We start from the raw sequence: 26,216 nt of genomic DNA on the forward strand, positions 1-26,216 counted from the left end.
TTTCCATGTCAGATAACTTTAGATTATCTAAAATTGATATTCGTACGAGTACATAGCTTTTGAGTATTAGTACGAGTAGCTTTTAAGAGCTTTTAACTTCATGTACTTAACTAATGATATTAAACATTAGTATACCTACCCATTTTAACATTAATCTATCAAAATGTTATAATTTGTAAAAATCTCTGAGTACAATAAATACTAGACCCAATATTACGTTGTTTTATATTTTTGTAAAATTAATTTAAAGGAGTATCCTTGATATGGACATTTTAATAACTCAAGTGTACCTATCAACATTTTCAAAAAACTCTTTTGCTTCATAAATTACAATAAAAAGGTTGATTCTCACTAAAGAAATGGAGTATTGCCACAGGGAAAAATCGAAACACTAGAAAATATGAATTATGTATCTATATATTATACTTAAAAATTCTAAAAGTCAGAATTTAAATAAATTTATAATTAAAGGAAATTCGTGAAATACAGGATGAGTTAGCTTGGTTAGGCACCCTATATATATTATAAAACATGCTAAATGTAAATAAAAATATTGTCCTATTGTATAAATTATTCTGAATTTGATACTTTTTTTTCGACTAATTTGTTAAAAAAGTTGAAAATTAAATATAAATAGACGTCAATGAAAAATTGTATACTTTATTTAACATATTTTTAATAACAGCATTTCTATATTAAGTCATACACAATGATAATAATAATAATAATAATAATAATAATAATAATATTAATCAATAAAAATCTACAGTAAAAAAATACCATTCTTTGTATAAGCATATAAAAATGGCACGCTATCCCTACTCGTTACATCAGTCGTCGATTCAATAATAATAATAATAATATAATAATAATAATTTATACTTATGTACAGTAGGTACGGCCGGATATTAAATGCTCATTTATTTCCACCACGGAGACTTATTATTTATTCTGTTTACAACCACACGAAAATATCGTTTTACAAAGTAGGCAAATAACGATATTCTCGGGTTTCGCTTTTAAGTGCGCGTGGCTGTGATATATTTTACGAACGGTGCCTTTTCTCAGTTGACCGTTTTATTATACCGTTTGAAAGTATAAAATTGAAATTTGGTCGATATACCCACGTCAGGTAAATACTACAAGACATTTTTATTTTTTTAAACGAACAAAAAAAAATAGTCTCCGTGTCCATACTTTGTAAAATACGTTTTTATGTCATTATTGTAAATAATTATCCACACAAATTATTATTGAATTAAGTAATTATTATCTCTCAACGTGTTAATATATTTAAAACGTAAACACATCAAAATTAATATTATTGTTAAGTACAAAAAAAATGATAGAAGTAATATAATAAAAATAAAAAAGAAGATTATTGAGCAAAACCGTACTTAAATAACAAATTTATTTTTTAGTACCTATAACGCATTATAATAATAATATCTACAAAAGAATATGTTTTATACTAGCGCAAGAAAAATTATTCATGGACATTAACTGTACTAATAAAATAAAACATGTGTCAGACAGATTAAACGTACCTATTACAAATTTTCACATTTTCTTCTATCTAACACGAATTTTATAACAATACAGTATCGTGTCAGACATTTTTTTTTTTTTGATAAAATAATAATAATTAAGTATATATTTAACGTAAAACTGGAATTATAGTGTCTATAGGTCGAGTTCATATTTAGTACAAAAAAAACCTTCTCTCTAATGAAACCGTGAAAAAAAATTTAATGCAATAGCCAACACATACGCGCGTTTATAGGTTCTTATGATATTCGTGGGCTATAAACCAACGAGTGTTTAGTAACGACGCAAATATATGCGTAAAATAAAATAGTGCCTATGCGTTTAGAATACTCACTATACATACTTTTATTATACATATGTATAGAATGACGTATGCTCGAATATTTAAGGCATATTTTCCTTTATCGTTTCTATAAATAAAATAATATAGGTAATATCTTACACTAAAATTAATTAAAAATAATTAATAACATATTAAATCTGTTGAAAAAAAGAACTGTTCACGTCTGTAGGAGTAATGGTTGTGTGTAATATTCTCTGCGTTGTATACTTGTATGTCCGCTCGGTTCTCTTGTCGAAGAACACTGAAAAAAAAAATTAAAATTAAATTAAAAACCATTAATTGTTATTTTTATTAATCGGTATAATATGATGGTCGGAGACCAATTAGTGCATATATAGTTTTGGTGTCTACAGTATTGTTATTTTATTTTAATGTTACGTAATGAAAGTATTATAATGTGGGAACGTTCCCAAACAATTATCTTCCTTTTTCGGATACTAAAAATCGTATAAACACTAATAACGAATAAAAAGTTTAACAAATATATATTTTTTGGAACCTTCTATAGTTTCTATTATCTACTTTAAATTATAATAGTGTAATAATATAAGCCCTGAACCCGTATACGTACAGATATAAATATAAAAAGCTGTCCTGCCTGTCCTCGCCGACGTCGATGTGTATACAGGGTGATTATATTTTTAACATAGTACAATCTACATATTGATATTCGAAATACTGACATTTTTATTATTATTATGTACATATCATGCTCGTGGTGTTATTCACACTTCTGTCAGTTGGTGAAACTATTAAATTAACTTGTAATTTATAAACGACAATATACATTTTATTGTTTATTATTGTTTTTTATGTAATCCAAAGTATGTATATAAATATCAAATATCGAACAAATATAAATATATATAGTATATTATCGTTAAGTATATTTTGTAGTTAATGTAAAATTAATGATAAGTGACAACCTCGAGAAATATGTAATGTATCATTTAAATTTTAAATGGTAAATTTATTAGAATGATTATTGATGAAAAAAAAATTATTTTCGTTTAATAAATTTACTGTATATAATATTGTGTTATACTTGGAAATGTATTATAAAAATATTTCGTTTAAATTGTAATTATAAAATCAAAAAAAAAGTAGGGAAAAATGTTATAATAATAGCATTTAATATCTATATCTATGTAGATACACCCATCTATATTCATTTTTCGAATCATTGTTAATACTTTTTGAATTATTGAGTGTTTACTGTACATCACAGTGTACACCCAAATAAAATATAAAATTTATATTATATATTCTAAAGACTAGAAGAATAAAAAATACTACAGTTATTTAACTGAGTTTTATAATTTTGTTCAATGTATATATTTACTACTTACAATTCTAGGGTTTTGTGTTTGGTGTCAAAAATTGTTTTATTTTTATTCCTAGTAACAGTTTTTATATCCAAAAACACGGTTCCTTGATACGACTTTTATAAACCTTATATTTAACGTATGTTGCATTCGAACCAAAAAATAAAAGGCCCTTCTTGCCGATTTCGTAAATTTGAAATGCATTTATAGCATTATATATTTACATTTTAAATACAATACGCGTGTGTGTGCGTTGCGCGTATAAACGAAACACGACCCAAGTGTGGGCTTTCGGCGTCGAAGGCGGTTCGTTTGAAATCGAAAAACGTAACACAACATAATAGAATATTATAAACAGGTATAGTGTATACAACACTACAATCGTCATAATAATATTATTATATTGTGTAATTTTCGTATAAATACAATGTTTACAATAAAATGCTCGCATACAATATATGTGCAGAAAATTAAGAATTGTCGTAGGTGCGTTACATTGCGCAAATTTGGCCGATTACGCCGATGCGGAATAATAATGCGTGCGGTATACATACGGCGCATACATTACACATATTTTAATAACATGCGAAGGTGCAGAGGGTGACCATCGAAAGTAGGCTAAAATAATACAATAATATATCGTCCTCGCCATAGAATAGCAATATAACGGACACAGGCGGGTAGGTAACACATATTATTATAATATAACATGTCATAATGTAGTTCATTGTCTTGCGACGCCCGCAATCTCGTACAATATAATGATAGATGATATGAAATAGATGATACAATGATATGATAACATCAATTTATCATACTTCGTATAATACATTATATTATCTTATTGCGATATATATATTTTTATATTGTTATCCTAGTTTTGAAATGCTGCCAAAACACACGAAATGAAACGAAAAAATAATTCGAAAACATGACAATCCACGACCCGACATTAGAATAATAATAATTATAAAGCAATGAAAACGATTACGGGGTAACGCGTGTTGTTTTTTCTACTACAATCTTCAACCGTGTTTAAAGTTGGGATCATCGCACTTACCGTCGACCCCATATTTTAAGTCTCCCACGGGTTTCGGTAATTTCGCAGACCAACTGCTTTTCGTGCGGGTACAATATCTTGACGATTTTTTTCTCCCTTCTATTATACCACCATATCTACGTTTAGCCGTATAATATAAGCCACCGCTTAAGTCAGGTTTTTTTATTGACATATTAAAATAATATTGCGAACGCAGAGGTAATGCTTGAGGGAATGAATAATGTTGCGCAACACTTTAGTATGTAGGTACATACCGCAGTGACCTTAATCGTTATTGTTTTTACAATCGACTGAAAACGGGAAAAGTTGAATTTATTTTTTATTGCGATTCGACATAACAATCATCACGCACTGCAGACGTTGAGAAATCAAATTATCTGTAGCCCTCGGTGTTGCAACTTGCAGGTGAGTGATACATCGTCGAGAGACCGAGTATGTACCTATATAATATAACTATTGTTCTCAACTTGGGTGCATAAAATTGGATTTTGAAAAGTATATTAGATAATCAGTTATTTTAGCATTTTAACTTTTAAGTTTAGATGAGTGGAGTATTGGAGTAATTTTTTATAGGGTTTCAATATGTACTTCGGTCATCTAAACTTAAAATTGAAACTATATATGCATTTGATTATATATAAGTACTATAGATATTCTGAACGTATTCTGCTTAGAAATATTAAATAAAAACGCGTGTTGTCATTCAAAAATGTTAAAAAAAAATATAAATACATACACTATGAATATGTGAATGTTTTGCACTATTTGTGGTTTTAAACGATTTTCGTTGTCGATGTTATTAAAAATATCGTATCGCAGTTTGTTATTTTATTTTTTTAAATTTTCCCGTGTTCAATGTAACGGCGTTTACCGTTGAACGCGGTCGCTGCGACCCGACGCGTGCTCTGCGTCATATACTCAACTAGTCAACTATATAATATATACATATCGTATATGATGGTTGATGGGTATGATATATATATACATCATTAAAATATGTGACCAAATATATTATAATATTATGCAGTTATAGTGGGTAGTGTTGTAGTGGGTAAAGACTTGACGACCGTTTTTTAATGTAAATCGTTTCCGAAACAGAACGTGGGAAAGTCTTTTACATAACACGCAACGCAAATAGATACCTATATATCGTACATAAATTTGATATAATATTATAATAATAACATCAAGTGCACGTCTATTATTATATATATATATATGGCTTTCAATTTGCTGCCGACGAGGACGTAATGTTTACATTGACGTGGCAAACACCCGACGCCTATTATTGTATACCTATTGTCGATTACGATGATTTATAATAATATAACACATTATATGCTTCTCGTATAAACCATCAAATGATCATGATGTTTTATAATGTGCAACTACAGATGCGATTTAAGCGATATTACATAGTCCTCCTCGGGTTCTAGCCCCCATCACGCCCGTTCGCGTGATCCCGAAAACCAAGCGTATGATAAATGATAATAATTAATATAAAAATGATTAATAACGATGACGACTACGATGGCCGGGACAGTAAATTCGATTGTGTGTTTACTACTTATTGATAATATTTTAATACCAATACGTAGGTATAGGTATTTCGTATATCAATTGTATCACTGCCGAGGAGAATAGTTTATATTATAATATGTGACTTAGCCGAAGGACGTCGCATCCTTGCAGGCATTTTGGCTGATATATAAACAATAACACGTATATAGTACCGTAAAAATTACCGTTCGTCATCTACAATAATTTATATATTATATGTCTATATATAACATTAAAACATTAATTAGAACACTTGAACACGTATATATTGATGACAATCAAGTCGACAGCGACGTGCGTAAACAGGCATTTTTTTCTAACGAAACGTGGACCATAGTGGAATGCAGCAACCACTATGAGAAATTTTTCAATCCACGACTATAAACTCAAAATGAAAAAAGATTATACATGATACTTATGTACAGCGACGTACAGTACATGCAATTATAAAAATATAAACGTAAAATATTGTCGTGATCGAAAGCTAAATGGAAAAAAAATTGAAAAATAGTTTCATATTTTAGTATATATAATAAGTATTTTATAACCCAGCGGTTCTCAACCTTTTTATATCCGCGTACCACCTACACAGTTTGAAAATTTTTATGTACTACTTGACCATTTGTTTTACTTATAATAATGTATATGTTTATGTTATATTATGTATAGAATTTTATTTTATTAGGAATTACAAAATAATGGGAATTAAGTATTTAATGTACAAAAAGAAATTAAATTGAATTAAATATGTACAATTATTATTATTATTTATTATTACAATTAAAAACGACCTTCACACCACCAAATCAACCAAATAATATTTAATGTTAATAATGATTCATTCCAATTTTTTTTATAAAGGGAGATTTTCTTCGCGTACCACAGGTTGAGAAGCGCTGATATGACCAATAAAACGAATTGAAAGTCGAAATTTATAATATTACTATTTATTTCGTTAACGCGACGGATAGTCGTATAATTAATTTTATTCTGGTTGAAAGATATCTTCACGGACCAGAGGAATTTCGAATTTGAGATGATCATTTATGCGTACAATATATTTTATAAATCTATAATGTATAGGATTGTCGTTAATCACCTATTGCGATAACCGCTGAGACCTAATATCAAGTATATAATATTAAATATTATATATTATATAGTATATATATAATCTTATTGTGCGCCCGGTCATTTGTCGCGATTATTATTAAAAAATCCTATTTTAGATTAAACGCGTCTACATAACGATGATTTATATACGAGATACGAATGATCGCGCAATTATTGTTATGTATGTAAATGTACCACACGACGCTGCGCTGTGGCGACGTCGGTTTGACGGGTTTATCGGTAGGTAAATAGCCCATATTTAGTTTACTGCGTGCCAAAAAAAGATAATTATTATGGTGATTATTTATTGCTCAAATTATTCTGGCCGTTATTATGTACATAAAACGCGCTTGACTGATTTGTCATTTGTTTATTAGATATTATACGTTTATAAACTAAAGCCTAAAATAATAAATAAACGCGATATACAAACAAAGCGATTATTTTGTCAAAGAACACTTATGTAATCAATATTTAATAATTTACATTATTTTAAGTCATTAAAAAATAAAAAAAATAATAACTTTTTTACTATGTTTTAGCATTATAATTTTTTATTTCATTTTAATGACACATGCATATTTTATAAATTGAATTTTGGATGAGTATAGCTTATACGTGATATTTGAAGTTTAGATGCGAAATGCGTAGAGGGGAATAGGACTACCTTACTATTCTGTATATATACAATACTCATATTATGTCTTCGTATTGAGATAGAAATATTTTTGCGGTTCAAATTATATATGATTCAATTTTACTTTAAAAAGTTCATTTTTAGGGAGAGGATGGGAGTGGGTCATTTTGAAGTGTAGTCTCCAACTGAAAGTATATACACATATTGCAGCTATACTACCAGACAGGATACATCGAACGGCTACGGATTTTCTGAACAAATTATGTCCTAACCTACATTATAATGATGACGCGCGCCCGTTTCGTCCGACATACTCTCATCCATTATATTAAACAGTTTATTCACGGTCTTCGTCTCTGCTGTCACTTGAGATTTCCTATATTCACGACTATGATCGAGACTTCTTCTTTCCCGCGTCACCACAGCTATGTTACACCAGAAAACCGTCAATTCAATTGACGCGCAACATTTTATTTATTACAAATTATATTAATAACGTATTATAAATATATTATATACATTCATGCCATGACGTCACGAGATGAGAAGAGTCCTACTTACGTATTGGACATCGGAAAAAGTCATTGTAAGTATTACTGTAATTAATTTATATGTAATAAGTGTAATGTAGTATTGATGCGGTAAAATAAAATTACTTATATTTGGACACAAAAAATTATGTCTAAATGTATGAAAGATATTTTTTTAATATATTCATTATTATTAGTCTCATATGTACTATATTTAGGTTGAAAGGTGTACTTTAGACTTAATAAAGAGTATCTTGTGAAGATATCAACTTCTGTTTTACAAATGATAACCCCTTTTTTGTAATGTAAATTATTTAGTAGATGTTTTTTCTCTGAAAATTTTGACGTATCAAAATCAAAACTTAAACCTTTAGTTTTTGAGTTATTAACCTAGTGTACTATACCCTATGATAATGGGTTTGAAAGATATGGAGGCTATTATAGTAATTTGAAAATCTTAGTAATTAAAAGGTAGTTTTCTTTTAAAAAACATAAGTTTATATCGCCGCAACACTCCTTTAAGTAGCACAAAAATCACGAGAATTTTAAAATAATATGGTCTTAAGTATAATATTTAAAAAAATCAAAAATCAAAATATTCATTAATTAATGAAAAAATATCGGGTAAACATGCTTGGTGAATCATTCTGTATATTATTATTATATATCTACGTGTTAATTGTAAGTGTTATAACTTATAACAATAATAATAATATCATGAGTCGTTAACTCGCACGCACGTGCGGACAATTGTTTTATTTGATGATTGTTTTTTTTTTCGTTTCACAAAGGTTTTCTTTCAGACTTTCAGTTCAAACGCTTCAAATACAAATAGTCGGACGACCGGACGTACTTATGTGCATATATATAAAATAAGACGTATGATATAATATTATGTAGGTACATCCGGATTGAGTGTGGATTAATGCGTTTACACAATATGAATGATTAATGAATCTACACTCTCCTCGGCCTGCACGCAAATTATCACTAGCCACGCGATAATACTAATAATTTTTGATTCGTCATTATTCGATCGATTAATATATTATCGTAAACCATATAGTATCTATTGCATTTTAATCACAACCCCGTCAAACACCATCAGTAGTTGCGATACTGTAGGATAAATAACAACAGTGTTATAAATATTATGTCGTTAACACCATCGCTTATACGAGTTACGAGTATATATATACGAGTACAATATATTATATATTACGTACACGCAGGACGTGCATTTTCGTGATTCTAATTAGGCAGATTTCTTAATATTATGATAATTTTATTTGTATTGTACATAATATTTATAAAACGAACCGATATCTATCCAGATATTGACCAGATAGGTCTTCGTCGGAATTTCATATAGCCAATATAGGTCGTTACGCAATGCACTCATAAGTCATAGGTATATATTTTATGTATGATATCATACTTTGATCACAGAAGAATAGAACTTAGCAGCGTAGTCCTATAACAACTATACATGATTTACAATATTACTGTGGTCCTTCATAGGTTGACACAATTCCACGCGTCCACGGCCTGGCAATAAATAGTCCGTAAAGTAATATATATTATAATTAAAAATATGCCCTATCATCGTTAAAACTTTTCTCTCTCTCTCTCTCTCTCTCTCTATATATATATATATGTGTGTGTGAGTGTGTACGTATGAATTTGCACCCCGGTTTCATGTACCTACTCCATATACTTGATGATATAGCCGATATAGGCCGATGCGGTTTTTAGGTGCGGGCCGTCGTGCGAGTAGGTCACGAAAGGAAAATCGTCGTGAATTTCGCAGCCGACCGCGTCGCGCATTCCTCCATTTTCCATAAGGAGACAATGTATAATATAATATCGTGTATTATAGTAAACGCGTCATCTGTGGCGGTGACCATTTCCGCTGTCACGTCGACTTCGTCGGTGCAGCGATCTCGGCACCGGTGTGGTGTGTAACGGTACATATTATGTACGTCGTATACCTATAGGTATATAGGTGTAGGTACCTCCTACTTGGCGCGGCGCTATATATATATATATTATATATTTATACAGGTACACCGCGCTCAACGTGATCCGATACCACGGTCGTATATACAATATGTATACTGTATTCTTTTCTAATAATATTATATTTTATATTTTTGTAAAATAATTTTCAAGACGTAAAGTAGTATATTCATTTTAATATTGTAGAAATTACTTATTTTAATTTTTATTTAAATATCAATTCGACTCTTTATGTTCAGCTTGTAATGATGTATAAAAATTTTTAATTTTAAATATTTAAATATTCTTATTTCTTACACTGATTAGATACTCCGAATAATTGCGGATTGCGTATAATATAAGATTTATTATTTATCGAGCGCGACTTTTTCATACAACAGCAATAATGATATGTGTACTCGTCTGTGTTTTGTTTTCTGACAATTTTTCCTGCGCGCGCACGTGGACCGTGCTCAATAACAAATAATATTATCTATATGTGTTATTAATGTTATTATATTGCCTTCGTTCCGCCATTGACCAAGCAATGCAACCAAGCACTTCAGTCGTATCTGTGTACTATGTGTACAGGGTAAAGGGTAATTATTTTATGGCGAACCAGATTTATCTCGGTAAATATAAGACATTTTTAAATTTTAAGAATAAATACTGTCAAGTGATAGCCACAGTAGCAATAAAATTGTTAAGTATAGTATGCGTTAAAAAAAAATATCTGTTTCGTAATTCCTCATGTTTCTAATTGTATATCGCTTTGCTTACAATAAAAGAATCACCCTGTATGTTACACTACATTTGTTGGGTTATTTTAAATATAATATATATATATATAAGCAGTGTATGGTTTTTCACTCAGATAATCGCCGAACCCATTGTTCCGACACTTGGCAGACATTTCACATTATATATTTACATGTATAATGTATATACATTATATACATATATCGATTATTGACATGTTCGGGTTCGCGGCCGCGATTAACTCGCGTACGTGCTTATTATTTGTACTCGAGAAAATTGTTTTTCAAAAATGTATATGTATATACGCAATAAAAAAAAACATAAATGCAACACGATATAATAATATATTTGCAGTATTCTGTGGTTGTCTTTTACGTGGTGAACGAAATATGTGCGTGTGAATCTCTAGACAGGATTACTGCAGTATATAATAGATTATAGAACGTATATTTGCACAGTTGAAAATCACACGAATGAGTGATGAGAAGAAGAAATGTGATGACAAGAATGATTCATCAGTTGAATTTTAACGATTTGGACGGGTACTTAACAAGTTTAATAGTTGTATCTCAACTAATATTATTTTGCTATGATTTGATAGATAAATAAATTTCTTGGTGGCTGCGATGCATTGCTCAAAAATTAAAGTCAATGATTACCAGATTACTAAACTTTTCTTACAAAAACGGTCAATATATATTATTTTGGCAAAAACAGTTAACACCCGATAACATTACGAATATTCCTTCAATTTTGAAGATTGGGGTTACCTGTAATCAGTTACGTACATACGTGTCCCAGTGTCGCTATTATATAAGTAAAGGTAAATTATGTATATTTATTACACCTGACAATGATTATTATAGCAATAAATTATTGTACACGGTGACGGGGTTTCTCGCGGGGTTTCGCAAACGAAAAAGGTAGTCCGAAAGTATACGGCTGTACCCTAGTTTTGATGACCACTCGTTTTAAAACTAAATATGAAAATCGCACCTAACTCTGCAATATCGTAGTAATAGTATATGTATCTTTATTATACATTTATTATTATTACGTCGCATAAAAGAACGCGCGCGCATAACGTCATATAATTACATATAGGTACATAGAACCGCGGGTAAAGACTAATGACTATTTACAACTAATTAGCAGCTAAAAATGTCGTGTCATTCGTTCTGTATAGTAGGTATATATAATTATATTATGCGTCTATGCGTGCGCAATAGCCAGTAACGTATGAAAAACCATAAACAACCATAAAAAAACAAAGTTTTTGGTTTAGTAACGATTCTAACGTCTTTTTTTGGTGACTTCAATAAATATAGTAATAGCTATGTATATAATATACATAATATAAGCGTATTTGCTAATAACGTAACATGACAGCAGAAAGAATACGTGTGGGTTTTTTACAAGTCAATTACACTCAAGTCGTTTATAGCCGACAAGTCGCGTCGTATATGATTTAAATTCTAGTATAAATACGTCAGCATTATTAACAAATAACGGCCAGAATCCGAAAAGAACGAAGCTAATACAACCTACAGCCTGTGACGTCTGTTCGCGGACGGTCAATTTTTCAAAGTCGAGAGAGAGATTATGTCCGTTGAGAGTTCGCGTTGTTTCTCTCTCTTTCTCTCACACACCCTTTTATAGTTCATCTCTAATTAGAAATCGTTATATATATATGCATTATATATTATGTGTGTGTGTGATATTTATGTTTATATAATATACAATTATCTGGGGAACTAATCATTCATTGTTTTCAAAACGTTTTAAATCAAATGGGTCGTCGTTGTCGTCGCCATAATACGCGTAGAATTACGGCAATGGTGTGCGCCATAAAATAAACCGCCAAGACCACGTGTATATAGAAAGCAGTGCGCAAAACGAGACATCACCTCGTTGTGGGAAAGGCGAGAGAAAGAGACGAATACAGAACTCGGAGAGCGTTTCGCGGATTTACCTTAAATGGCATAAATAAACTGTGGTTCGACACAGATGTGTATTTATTATTAAGGTACACACGCGACTCTTGATGTAGGAATTCACGTGTGTATGGAATTGATCTAGCGGGCGCGAGAAGACATGTTCAAATCATAACATGATGATAAATATATACCTATATATTATATTGTATTCGATTTCACCGACATACCTTGAAATACGCAGGTGCAATAATAATAATAATAATAATAATACAAATACATAAATGCGACGTATTATAATACAGCGGTGGACAATATATCGTTTATTTTGTCGTATCTGTTTCATATATTATTAGGTATATATATATAGGGCGATTCATCAAACACGCTCGACTCCTCTTTCTTCTTCAATAGCGAAAAATTAAATATATTATAATAACTGAAAAACTACTCGTTTGAATTTTAAATTGGGAATACTAGAAAAAAAAATGATCAACTAAATATATTTACATGGTGAAAAGGGGATTTTTAACAAAAAATAGAATTTTATCTACCGTAGAAGTCTAAAGTAGTTCAAACAATCTCAAGAATTTTAAAATATGGATTCAAGAACACAATTAAAAATTTAAAAAAATCAAAATTTGAATACATTTATTATTAGATGAAAGAATGTGGATGATGTTTGGTGAATCAACCTATATATTTTAACTCGTGTATATATATAGATACGCATATTATAACACGGTTTTACGTTTTATTTTCGTATAGCATAAGACATGGATTATGGGTATATATATATATGACGCATATGTGATTAATATTTGTGAAATGTGATACATTTGCGTTTTCCTCTGTGTAATATACATGCAGAACATAATGTTGTTATTGTTGTTATTGTTGTTATTGTTGAGTTAAAAATTGTAAACGCGCACGCATCCGAGTCTTGAAAATATTCAAATCGTGTATAGACGTTCGTTAAGCAGAAATTAGTGATTTAATATATTATTAGAATGGGAGTTTTACAAGCATTCCTCGTGTCAGCTGTGCGCTGTGGTCAAGGACGATCCATGACCTCACCTGACAACTTTTTGTACGTATCCATCAACGTTTAAATATATTTGCGTACAACGCGTCACTACTCGAAGTAAATATTTTTTAATTCCAGTACGATTTCGAATAAGAATATAACATGTATAACATATTAACTGCATGACAGGCAATACAGCATTTTGTTATCAATGGAAGATGTGTTTTATGTACTTACCGTGGTCTCACCACTGCGCAGTTGTTTTCGAAAGTCGAATTTGGTTCGCTTAGAAAAGAAATCGCATGAAAACATTTCCGTCTAGGCTTCTACGCGGCCTATACCCTAATCATTATATTCATGTATGACCTGGCTAATTACAGGGTCGTCAAAATTTCATGCCACAGAACTGCATGCGTACATACTGCATAGATACATAATGTGAAATTCAAATGACTCTGTAGTCATCTAGTAAATTACTAGATTCATTTAATTTATTAAATATACATATATATATAATTATATTTGTTTATTTACAGTGAGCCTATACTCATTTCTACTATATTACAGGCTCTCCATTAGCTACCAGGATTATGGTACATGTCAACATGCCTTTATAATTTAGCATTCCTAAGCTGAATGTTTTTCAGAGTATGTCTTTGTACAAAAATTAAATTTCGATAATCAATTGTTCAACCCACTGGTCCCACGCGATCTTCCGCACCTTCCTCCAAAAGTGAGTCAAAAATTCTGTAGAAAAATATTAAAGTCAAAATAAATAAATAATAAATTTTTGATAGCACGAGAAATCGCAGGTTATAAAGTCCAATAGCGACTTGCAGAAACGGTATACCGTAATAATGATTTCGCGTTTTATAAAAATGTCCATTGATGATTGATGTATAACAAATTATTATATAATATTAAAACAAAATATTTACGTGCACATTACTCGCAACTGTATATAGTATATTGTTTTTTAATTTTAATTATTATATTTTACTCGTCGCGAGTTGTGTGTCGGAATGTCGGCAGAGCGGACGTGCGGACGACCTGCTGAGGGCGTTTACCGCTCACCATAGAAGAATCACTGGACTTGGATGTTTACGATGACGACGCGCGTAATAAACGGTTGTATACGCGACGGAACTGACGATATCATACCTCGGTGTTTATATGCCATACAGCTAAAATAATATAATACAATACAAGTTTAATTTTTACAAATGTTTTATCCCGATAATTATGTTAAAATATAGTTACATTATTGAATGGTATTATTCTAAGTAACAATGTGTTTGCTGTTTAAAGGTTTTAAAACGTTTTTCAGAAAATTTGAAAAATTATAACAATCAAAACAACTTTGATTTGTTATGATTTCAGCTATTTAATTTATGTCAGTTATTTATGTGATGCTTTATGGTGAAAAAAGTACTATTAATAGTAGGTTACAGACGCCATCACCTGTTTTGTTTTTAAAAAGTTTTATTTCGCACGTAATATATTCTACATAATCTATTTGATCGTTTCAGACTTCTATGAATAAATAGAATAATGAATATTTTCTGCTTCCTGAAATACGATGTACCTATTTATATATATATATATATATTTAAAATATTGTTTAGTTATAAAGATAGGTACTGTTGGATTTAGAATACTAGATTAAAAATCTATTTGCAGTAAATAAAAACTGCGTCAGGTCAAATAACGTCTGGTTGAACTTATAGCCCGTGATCGGAAGAAATGTTAATTATATATACCTATATGTATAAGTATAAAACCTTTATAACTTATAGCAAGATTTTATTTTTTTTCACCGTTTTCCGTCGTTTGCACGTACACGACATAATCATTCGTCAACGGTCGAGTTAATTTGTTTTTCATTTGCAATTTTTTCCTGCGAAGATTCAACGACTATAATACTATATACGTCTTTTTTTATTAAAACAAATACCTAGTAATTTGTGTGTTCAGTCAGTTGGTGTCCGTTTTCATTCATTAAAACATATTCTGTCAAATGGGCATTGTTAGAAATTTCAATGTCACGCAAGCGGACCGTAGAAACACATAACAGAAGAACCGAGTTCAGCTGACGTTCATATATAGTTGTATGCTATTATCAATTATTTTACCTCGCTCGTAACAGAAATAAAAGTGCATTGATAGACGATTAATTGACGTATTCAGCTGTCGACATTATAGACGTTTCAACTTGCAAAACGCATGATAACAGAAGTCAACACTTAAAACCTCATTAAAAATCTATCGGAAAAATCTGCGATCAACTTAGGTAGTCATTTTAAATATATAATACATGTTTACTATAATAATTGTAAACAAGAAAACACGTAAAAGGATTAAGATATAATAATATATGTGTATACAATTAATTGAACTTGACCTTAAAATTCAATCAATTCTTGACATTAAGATTATTTAGTACAAATAAAAACTTTATATTATACACTTGTAATAATCATATACCATACAGTCCATACTATAAATGCCTATATGAAAATCATCACTTCATAATGTGTAATCAAATCACTCAATCAGAAATAGATAGGTATACCATATGTCAATAAATTGTTTTTTGATTTTATATTTTCCCTAAAATTCGTGATTTTGGCCAATTCAGAATGGACTCAACAAGCGTTAAAAACAATAATAATTTAATAACTTCAAGGCAATCTCTTTATAAATAGCCAAAATTTCTCAGATTGCTACACAACGCCTCACGGTATTATTATATAATAAATAATAACTATGAATTCGTATAATTTTAAATGCAAATATCTTTTCGATTAGGTTTCGGCTTTCAATCATTTCGGAATATTTCACGACAAACGTGCATTTAAAATCATCGTTTTATATAATAAATTAATGATTGATATTCTAGTATAATACCCATGATTTCTTATTTATATATTTTGTATTCTGCGTGTTCGGTTGTAGATACTGTTGTGTCATAAGGACGGGAAAACTATATCGATCATGAAAAAAAAAAATAAAATTACTCTTAGTTGTTTTCTATTCGGAATTGATTTATTTTATTTGTTAATTATGCTTAAAATGTATAATACGAAAATAATAGTTTAAGCTAAAAGTTTTTCAACCACATAGGTACCTAATATTTTAGTTGCAATCTAACAGTATTTATAACCATATATTTGCTTTTACTGTTCGTTGCATATATACATTGCACGTCAAATTATTATTTAAAAACCATCATATTGGTGTCTGGTTAAACTAAAAATCATTATTACGAAAAAAAAAATAATAAATCGTGTAGGTACGAAAAAACATAAACGATGGATAAAAAAAAAAAACCATATCATGAGTATATTGTTCGAACTAATACGCAATACAGGTTCTACAAATCTACGTGTAATGTACAGATAAACACATGTATGTACAGAAAAAATATTGTATCGACTTTAACGAAACACGCACGATGATATGATCCATATGGTTGCGATCCTAGTAGGGATAACATGTCCGTCTTTCGGTTTATATTATGTGGGAAGCGAATCACTATATCAATATACAATATTATATTATAATTCGCACACGTATTATAAACGAATGAATATACGACTTCTTTATATATATATATAACGTGTGTGTATGCCAAACCGCCGAGTACTGTTATAATATTATTATATCATGTTGTACGCGTTTATGTATGAGTGCGCGTGCATTACGCGTCTTATTCCTTTCGCGTACGTACATAATGTCCATATAAACGGACAAATGCACGTTAAACCGTAAAATCGTTTGATTATTTGTAACGCACTACAACGCATATATTTTTTCCTCTTTTCTTTTGGGAACGCATTATAATATATATATATATATATATATATTATTATATTATGTACGATTATTGACGTAATCTCTGCGGCAGTTTTTTAATCCTTCGGCCGCCGTAGTGCGGTGTATTCGATGCGCGTATCACACTTAGCACACGTCGTCATAATATTAAACTATAGCTTTTAAATTTACATATTATCATATTATACTATACAGGTACGCAATATACATATAATATACGATATACCGCAGCCCATAATATAAAAAACTGCACCTATACAGAAACACGTCGAGTACCTGAGGTACGCGATATGCCTAATAATAATAATAAAAGATCTGCCATTGAACTGCATTGGTGCTAATTTTTTGAATTTTTGTTTTTGAAGAGATCATTTTTACCTATAATATACTCGTAGTTTGAAGTATTGATACCACATTTTTAAAAACAAATAACCTTTATTTCATGTCCCTTATTGTATAGTTATTGTTTCGTGTTTATATACATATAATGTAAACTGCATTTCAGTTACTGCCTATACATATATTCCGACTGTTAATAAAAACCAAAAAACCATTATGACGAAAAAATGTTCGATTATTAGAACAAGATCAAACTCCATAAAGTATGTTATAAATATATTTTTTTGCTTTTGAAAAATATAAAAATCAATTTTTCTAAAAGTATATAGTATATATATTTAACCGGCTATTGTTTAATCGATTTCCTCATAAATAAAACATAATATTTAATAAATAATAGGTGTATATAATACATATACATATTTACGCTATATTATAAAAACTGTATTATAATTATTATATTATTATTATTATTACACCTATTATTGTTTACATACTACTTTATATATTATATTATGCCCTTATAGATACGTCTATTATTGTTATACATTTTGTATTTATTTTTTTTTTTTATGTTTTCTTGACTCCCGCGGCAACAGTGCTCATTCACGGTCCACTGGTACCCCTGAGCAGTGGCCCCGAGGAATACCGTGGAACAACATACACTGGCTGTGTCCGACGATACGTCGTTCGTCTGTTTACGCGCGTGAGCTATGTATGCACCACACATAATGTTATTACGCATTGTTTCCTTGCGTCTCCCCGCGAGTCTTGGCAGTTGTAGGCCGAGTGGAGGGCACCCGAGAAAAAAAATAATACAATACACAAAAATGGTGGACGCCCATTGTGTAAAACGACTTGTATACCTACGTATATACAAATATATACGCCTATATTTATATATATTTAAATGCCGGTCGGTATACTACAAGCATTTATATAATATATATATATACAATGTGGCTATAAATACTGTCCCAGTTTTTAACACTAACGTGCGCGCCCGAGTCAAGGTTAGAAAGTCCTAAGTCGAGTACCTATATATATATATATATAATTAACAGATAGTGGTATTATATACCTGTGCAGCCATAAGCGTGTACATCAACGAAACACCTGCCGCCCGGGAATTAATTTAACGCGAGTGTGTGCTGTACTGGTGCATATAATATGTTTACGAATATACATGATATAATATACCTATAACATAAACACAGTGGACACTGCTCCTGCTACAGGTATTCATCAAAATAAAATTGTATTATACTGAATTGGTTCCCAATAAAAACTACTTATCATACTAGAATTGATACTATTCGAATTGATTCCGATACGTACAAATATAGCAATAGGTAATACTTTTAAAACCTGACGACTGTATCTTTATTTTACGAATGCGACCGTAAATTCTGCAAACGTTCTTGGTAAGAAACACAGTCGTTAGGTCTTAAAAGTATTGGTTGCATTTAAAAACTGCGTACTTTTGATTTTTACCCCAAAAAGGTCGATGGACAAAAACCGCACACCTTATCGATTATTGTATAACAAAACACTGCAAATTTATAGTGGGTTAAAATCACATACTATTTTTTGTGCTACACAACAGACAAGAAAAGATAAAATTATAACTTATAAGAGTACTATACAATAATTCTAGTCATACAATAGTCGCCACACGTTATAGGCGGTCTCTCTCGTCGACCTAACCTTAGGAAAGAATTTTTAATAGACAGTGATCGTTTTAAGTTTTAAAAATCGTTGGCAATCGTTTTCAGCCAATCAAACTTTAATTAACTTTTACTTTTTAAAGTTTTTTTTAAAAATTAATATTGTAAATTTTTAAATATAAATTATTTTCTTTTTTACATATACATAATATACATTATAAAGTATGCGGCTTTTGTTTATTGACTTTTTGCGATTGAAATCATAAGTGTACGGTTTTTGGATACAACAATTTTTAAAACTGTGCGATTTTAACCTATTAAATGTGTGGGGTTTTAACCTACCAAAAGTGTGCGGTTTTTGAAGTTAACGGAATTTACATACACTTCAGACCGAACTACATTTTTACATAGTTTTAGAAATGGTAAAAAAGAAAAGCACACTCGAAGTGAAGAAAAATAGTTTAGCAAAGAAAAAGTTAATCGGTGAACAAAATAAATAAGAAATTGAATAATAACAGAACTAATTCACATGATATCTATAGAGTAATATCCAGGAACAAATTCTGTATTTGGGAACCAACTAGTAGATGTCTTGTCACAAATATGGTACCATAGTGAGCATGGGTCGGAGAAGTTTTTGGGAATTTGCTATTCTCAAAGTGCTCCACCGATACATTGTATGGTCAAATTTTAAACCGAAAACAATGATCCGGAAATCCATAAAATGTTTTTTTATTTTGTTGAACACGGAATAATATGCGTGGACGCGTAAAACTGTTCGCAATAAAAATATCGTAACTGACCGAAATTTGACCAACATGATATTATTTTCACTCCATTTTAACATTCGCAACGATTTTCTTCATTCTTGTCTCGTCCTTCGGTTTTTTTCAATTTCATTTAATTTTTTATATTATTTATAATTTTCGTCTCGGTTTTTGTACAGGTACCGTTTTATACATTGTCTTTCGCTACACGTATACAAACAAAGAGTTAAGAATATGTATATGTATATTGTATATGCATATAATGTGTTTATATTGCAAACATATAGATACGAACACACAATCGCCGGAACTATTAATAATTAATAATGAAAAAAATAAAAACATCCCGTTAGATTATTATGGCAATTTTATTCCGTCGAAATGGCTTTTCGAATAAATACGATTTGTCAAATCCCGACTTATCTTAAAAAATACCTTATTAGGTATATTATTATTTTACGTCTGTTCTCTAGACTTTAAAATTGAAATATTTAGCGGTTTAGTGACCAACACGAAAGTGTATATAAAGTGCAATCATTTCTATTGGTAAAATTGTTTGTTGTTTTATGCATTCGAAATAATAACTAATGAATAATTTATCGATGTTATGGAATATTGGAATATCATCTTTGCGTATATGTACACAGATGACAGATGATAATTTATATTTTATAATATTCATCGCTCCGAAAAAAATTCATCGTGTATTTCTTCTTTGGATTTATTTTATTTTTTACTGTTTATAATATATACACACATCTTCAGTATAAGAAACAATAGACGTTCCATCAAGGTCAAGACGATTTTTTTTTTGTTTCGTAACGGATGATGTTACCCACTGTAGCGTATATAAAAGTCCAAACAACAACAGCATAATATCATTGTTATTTGTTATTTTCGTTCGCACAAAAGTAATGTTTGATTAGGTCGCTGGATCACTCACCATAATAAATATATAATATAATAAAGCGTAGCAGTTATTATACTTTGGTACACGCATATTATATTACTATAGTAGTACAGTATAGTACACATAAATATAATACATATTTGACATCCAACAACTTTTTGTTCATAGTAAATATAATCCAAAATCTGTAAGTTAAATTGTTAACAGCAAACGAAAGTGATGTGTTGAATAGATTGTAATTTTGATTTTGCATCCGTCTATTTATGGAAATTCATGAAGTATGATGCGAGTGTTGATTTAATCAAATAAAAGGTCATGGTATCATTTCCGATTCGGTTTTTTTCTGGAATCACCTTCAGGGATGGTAATAATTAAGAACAAATGGTTCGTAATTGAGAGGTCAGAGGATTGTGATATTAACTAGTGATTGGAGTGGAAACGTTTGTATAAAAGGATTTAGCTACATAATAGGCGTCGAATTTATTTGATAAATCACTTCAACTATTATGACCATCAATTACGCGAATAAACAAATTTATTTTTTTTATGATATATTTCGTGTCTATTATGTCTATTTGTAACGGTTTGAAGATTTATATGCGTGTCGTCTATACGCGCGGGCGCGTTTGATTTTTCACTATTATACATATAAACGCGCACGCACTGCAGATCCTATCCAAAATAAGATTTTGAATTTGTCCGAGAAACGCGCTGAAATATACAATGACAATATAGTGAAATTAAGGTTCACTATAGATGTCCCGGATCTCCTTACTGCCGTACTTTTTAGAGTCCCTTCCAAATTTTAAAGACATTTTTAATCCATCTACATATCAACACACGGAATGTCATAAATTAAAGCATATCCATATCTTGCATCACAAGTTTAAACAAAAATTATATTTTATTATACTACTATTATTAGATGCCTATTACACAGTAGGTACGACACCACGTAAATTATGGTCGTGGTATCGTAATGTAGAAATATTACTATTTTATATATTAAAAATTCTCGTCGAATATTGTGTAATTATATAATCATTGAATATAATAGTGTAATTAAGAGTGCTTGTTTAAATAAATGTGAGAAGAAAAAAGGGGCCATTAAAATACCAGCAGGGTTCCTAAAGAGGTTTGAATCCACCAATGAATTAAACGTATATACCTATATATTGAGGTTTATGATGTTAATTATTTCGTTAATATGTTTATATGTTCAAAAACGATTGGAACATAGCTCGTAATAACAATAATTATTCTAAAAACTAATAAGTAATAAGTATAATGTAGAAAAAAAGAAGCGTACGTCCGGATCCGGAAGAAGCGTGCGGACAATGACATTATTTTGCATAAATTGTTGTTGAATAGGGCGAAACGACGTGACACTGACTATAACGCGTAATTCAGTATATTTTATACATTGTGTTTTATTATATAATTTCGACCGGTTTTGTCTTTTTCAGGAGCCGAAAAAATATATTAAACACACGGTTATCGCTGCCCCGCTTGATCGAGTTACAAATTATCGACTGCGGTTTGTAGACGTCGAACAGGCCTAACCCACTAGAATTCAGACGGTCATCGCATATTACTCTGCGTACCTATAATATTACGGATTTTTTATCCGTTATCGTTCCACGGGTATCGATGTGATGATGACACGACGGCGGCGACGATGAAGACGATACACGAATTATTCACTATCTATTACAATATAGGAATTAAAGATTCATGTTTTCATTAGGAAAGTAAACGAATAAAAAAATAATAAAAATAATTTTTATAGAAAAATGTTAGTTTTAAACGTTTAATGACTTAAAACTATTTAAAAAAATATTTTCAAAAACGTAATTTTTTTTTTAATTAATGAACGTCTCACATTAAATGACTTACCTAGTTACCTGGTATAGCAAATTCATTCCTAAAGCTTTTAAATATAATAATTAAAACACTAATGTCAGATTTTCTAATTTTTAGAGTTAAGAACACATCATGAATATTTTGTTTTTACTCTGCTGGAAAGTAGTGCCTCTTTTGTCTTTTACTAGTTCACATTACAATTTACTACACCGATAATAAACGATAAACAATTGTCGAAGACTCGACGACGTTGGCGGGCGGGTGTACACGTTTAGTCAACGTGACCGACGAAAGTGCTGTAGACTCAGCCGTAAAAATTAGACCACAGATCGCATACGTATTATTAACGGATGTATAAATCATATAATAATAATATACTGAGTGTCCCGAAAGTCCCGTATCACCCTAAGACCATGTATCACGTAATAATATTATATTGTATATTTATGTATAGTTTTTTCAACATTCGTCTACATAATATGATGAGAACATTCCATTTTAAAGGCGTAAATGTTTCATGGGCTACTGTTGAAAAAACAATATTTTGATGATATTATATTACATGTTTATTATTATTATCTTTATCGATTTTCCGAGGAGATGATAAGAATAATTCCAGACTTTTGGAACACACTGTACGAGCCGTCCTCGACGAGCTTCGGGTACGTCACGGCATGGTCGTGTCTGAGAATATTGATGTGTAGATGAGTCGGTCATCCTCCTCCACCTCCTCATCCGCTTAAGTATATTCAAAGTCGGTATGTATTGGTGCGGGCCGGAAGAGACTGTGGCTGAGATAGAGACTGGTGTAGGGTGGGACAACGACGACGATGACGCATCCGCGCGAAGGCTTATAGCTATGTAGTATATACTATAACGTTTCTTCGTGTCGGCCAGGCGTGACTGTAGCGCATTTGTGAAGAGAGTGTGAGAGAAATAGAAAAAAAGAGAAAGATAGAAAACTAAAATAATAATTCACAAAAAAATATAAATACAAGCCAGAGTATTTCGGTATTGAATTATTTTAATACATATGAATTTAATTACCAATAGATATATACAGGATAATTAACCAACTATGCTTACCCCTATTTTTTCTTAAATAATTTATCTATTTCAATTGTGAATTTTTGAATTTTTAAATATACTACTTAAGTACTATACAGTAGTAATGGTAATACAGGCATATTTTTCAAATTAGATCTAAATTATTTAGTGGATAATTGTATTGAATGTTTTGATGTGCTATTTCAAAATTCACACGAGTAATTTATCACTTTAACAGTTATTCAAATGTTTATACTTACTAAGACCATTGTTACAAATTATAATGAATGTTGATAGATCAAAATTAATTAAAAAACTTTCAAATTACCCCAAAATGGTACACAATATCTTAAAAACTACTAGTCCAAATTTTGATTTTGATAATACAAAACTTTTAGAAAAATGATCTGATAGATAACTTACTGTTTAAATGGAGATTGTCATTTTAAAAACAGAAGTTAAGATATCCACAGAACACTTCTTATATAAGTATTAAGTAATATAAAAAAATCACAATAATTTAAAAATATAGTGTTTAAGTAAATTTAAATATTCCAAAAGAACATATTTTGTAAGTATGCTTACCATTTGGTGAATCATCCTGTATATTATCGATTATATTGCGCAGTTGAGGTGTATTTTATATTATCATTATTATTATGTATTATCGTTGTCGTAGATCATAATAATATATTATGTATAATTCAACGCATTTTTTTGCTGCGCACACTCACTCCGAACAATACAATATACTGAAATATATTACTATGAAAGAAAAAGAATACCGCCTGCTATACCTATAATATATGTATATATATATATATATATATATATATATGCGCAGCGAGGACGTAGCTACACTCTCTCTGAAGTTGCAGCGGTCCTTACAAATATGGTCGTATTTTACGTTATTTGTACGTTTATATGGTCAAACCATCGTGGTGTGATGTATTAATAACTTACTAATATTATATTATAATAATGACGTATATCCACTTATATTGGGTAATTTTTTTATCGAAAAACAATTACAAACTTATAAGGTTTTTGAAAATATTATTTACATAATTTAAAACAGTGTTTTAGAAAAAAAATACTTTTACGGTTTTAAATGTTACAAGTTTTATATATTTTTTTAATATAACAACATACTTTTTTAATTATTCCTATAGTAATTTATTGTAATGTCAAATTCTCTTCAGTACTCCGGAACGATCTGTCGATGGCGTTTTTCACCGCGGCGAATCACATTGTTTTCGCGATAAAATGCAACATAAAAACATTCGCGTAAACAAATCGAAACGTCGCAGAGACGGAGGCGACGTTTATAGTTAAGTTCACAAGTTTTCAAACGAAAATTCCATACGATTTGGTGGCAATAACACAATAATATTTTACAAAGGTTGTAACCTGTTGCCGGGTAGTATATGCATGTGACACATTAATGAGTGATATAATTAAAGCTATTTTTAATTTATTAAAAATATGTAAATATTTATGTTATTTTTTTACAAGAATATTTGAAAAAAAAGGAAATATTAAACAATTTTTTATAATTATTCATTTTTTAAATTTTAATTATATAAAAGAAAAAATACTGAATTTATAAAAATAAATTAATTAACAAGAACTAATCATTAATCAATATAGTAAAGAATTGTATAACAATAACAGATACATCGATATCAAACATTTTTAACCAATTTTATCTTATTAATCACGACGTTTTCAATAACCAATAAAATAATCACCCAGACACTCAGTTGCTAATTAACGGATTTTTATGGGGTATGCAATGTGCCGGTCATTTGGTCCTTTCCCGGTAGGATTGAACAAATATGAGTACAACAATTCTTTTTAAAAATATCTTTTATAAAATGTATTATCACTAAATATTATATTAAAATATTGATTGAAAATCAAAAAATATATAAACACTCAAACACATATATGTC

General features: G+C 30.1%; 1 protein-coding gene across 1 annotated transcript in view; it reads right to left on the reverse strand.

The window, feature by feature from the left end:
• Positions 1-644: 644 nt before the first annotated feature.
• LOC113556726 overlaps positions 645-26,216 on the reverse strand; it is a 34,384-nt gene continuing 8,812 nt past the window's right edge. The window contains exon 2 of the mRNA XM_026961849.2: positions 645-2,132. The gene's annotated coding sequence lies outside the window, so the exon portion shown is untranslated. The remainder of the gene's footprint in view (positions 2,133-26,216) is intronic.

This window comes from Rhopalosiphum maidis, chromosome 1 (genome assembly GCF_003676215.2).
Source record: "Rhopalosiphum maidis isolate BTI-1 chromosome 1, ASM367621v3, whole genome shotgun sequence".
NCBI lineage: Eukaryota > Metazoa > Arthropoda > Insecta > Hemiptera > Aphididae > Rhopalosiphum > Rhopalosiphum maidis.